We start from the raw sequence: 2550 nt of genomic DNA, 5'->3' as shown, positions 1-2550 counted from the left end.
GAGATATTGTGCTAAAAAGCCAAGACGGGCGGATGGACATGCTGATCGCTATATCCATATTTCATACCAAACAAAAAATGCCAAACTGACAAAGCCAGTCTCCCCCAGATCAAATATAAAGTTGTTTTAGACCTTGGTGTGACCCTTGAAGGACTGTGATGATGATGAAGGAGCTCAATGTGCTGCAGACGTGTGATGTTCTTACTGTGGCATTAGCCGGTATTTATCTGCGTTGATTTCAGGGAGGAATGTGTCACACTCAAACTGTTTCAAGATTCGGGTGACAAAAAGTCTTCTGGTACCTGGACTCCCCATAAACTCCTGTGGACACCACAAACAATATTCACAGAAGGCCGCATGTAACAGGATACAGAGCTTGTCTAAACATATCTACCCAGGTACCACATTTTCAAGACTAAAAGGTTTAGGTTTTTACTACTCTGGGAAGTCTTGCGACTTATAGTCCAGAGCAACTCCCACATGAAAAAATACTGCATTATCATCTATGGCCACAAGATCTACACATCTGTTATTCATCAAACATCTATGCGATAATCTGGCTTAGGACTCTTGCAGCATATCCGGCATGATCGAGGAGTGCAATCTTGGAAAACTGGAAAAATCCCTATCCTTTAACACTGAATGAACTTTCAAAAATTCTTAATTTTGAAAAAAGACTGAATTTCTTTCATATTTGACAGCATTATGTAGGGTGGTATCCTTTATCGACTGACAAAGTTTGATCAGGATCTGATTCAGATTACAAATTTTGTGGCCATTTAACATTGAAAACCCCATTTAATGTATATTTTACATTATATCTTAATCAAATGTGCCCCAATCACTCTCATATTTGAATGTGAGGTGCAGACTGAAGCTCACTATCACCTGACAAAGTCTGATCCGGATTTGATCCGGACATTTGAATTTAATATTGAAAAGCCCTTTTGATCTATATTTTGTACTATATTTTATCATATGAAAAGCGACTTCTAACAGAACTTTGACAGTTTTTTCCCATGGTAAAAATTTGTAGAATTGTAAACTAGCGTTGGCGGAGGTTTGCGCTCCATGCACACAGTGCTGTAGTTTAACATGTACCAATGGTCAAATTATTTTCAATCTTTTTTCGGGGTACCATCACTTTTATCCAGGCCGTTTCATTAGTTTGTTTGTTTTTTTGTTTTTTTTGTAATGATGCTGCTGAATAACAATTCAACAGCAATGTCTGATTTTCATTCAATTTTTATTTACTATTACTTTTGTGATTAAGTTCCTTTTGGCTGCTCCCTTCTTTTCACTTGGGGAAACCAAGAAATCTAAGGTGGATCTGCATGTTGAATTGGCACAAGTTTTACACTGGATGCCCTTCCTGACGCAACTCCACATTACAAGAAGAAATGTGGGAGTGGTGGGGTTTGAACCGTGAACCTTCCACACTGAAACCAAGTGCACTAACCCACTAACCGCTTGGCCACGACCCCTGCTTAGTGTCTGCATTATAAATAATGTGTAGTTGTCAAATACGAGGTCTGTTAGAAAAGTAACGGACCTTTTTATTTTTTGCAAAAACTATATGGATTTGAATCGTGTGTGATTGCATCAGCCAAGCTTGAACCTTCGTGCGCATGCGTGAGTTTTTTCACGCCTGCCGGTTGTGTCATTCGCCTGTGAGCACGCCTTGTGGGAGGAGTGGTCCAGCCCCCTCGTTGGATTTTCATTGTCAGGAAATTGGCTGATCGACTGCCGCTTTGCTTCATCAAAATTTTTTCAGAACGTGTGAGAGACAGCCAGGTGGAAACCATTTGGAAAATTCAGATGGCTTTCGGTGAAGATTTTATGGGGTTCACACAGATTAAGGACAATTACAACTGGATTAAAGACAGCCCACAGCGGTGGATGGCGCGCCGCGCACCGAGCAGCGATCACCAGGCTCAAACGACCAGATCATTTCCAAAGTGAACGCTTTGTTGAACGGGGACGTCGTCTGACTACCAGAGAAATGGCAAGACAGCTGGACATAGCACTTTTTCGGCACATTCCACTGTTACAGGAGTTTTTGTAATGGAAAGAGGAGCGGAGAAATTTGCCACGGAGCCGCTCATGGCGCGGGACAAAAGCACCTCCGTGTTGGTCTCACAGGACAAGCCCTAACATGCCCAGCTCTTGCACCATTCGGAAGATTCAGACGGCTTTCGGTGGCTTTTCAGTTGTGTGACTATCCGAGAAATTGTGGACGAGATGGACATGCCACAACATGTCCTGTGAGGCTTCATCAGGGCATTGCTTTTTGTTCTGTGCCCTGCGCCTCCGTCCCGACGCGCGAATTTCTCCGCACGTCTTTTCATGCCGAAAAAGTGCTGATGTCAAACACTTCTGCCATTTCTGTGGTAGTCAGATGACGTCCCGGATCAACAAAGCGTTTACTTTGGAAATGAACGGCACATTCCACTGTTACAGGAGTTTTTTGTCATTTTGTCCTGTTTGAACTTGTTACCTGTGTAAAAGACACCTGTTCACACACTCAATCAGTCACAACCTGTCCACCAT

This window comes from Thalassophryne amazonica, chromosome 5 (assembly GCF_902500255.1).
Source record: "Thalassophryne amazonica chromosome 5, fThaAma1.1, whole genome shotgun sequence".
Classification (NCBI taxonomy): Eukaryota; Metazoa; Chordata; class Actinopteri; order Batrachoidiformes; family Batrachoididae; genus Thalassophryne; species Thalassophryne amazonica.
Note: the sequence above shows the minus strand (reverse complement) of the source record.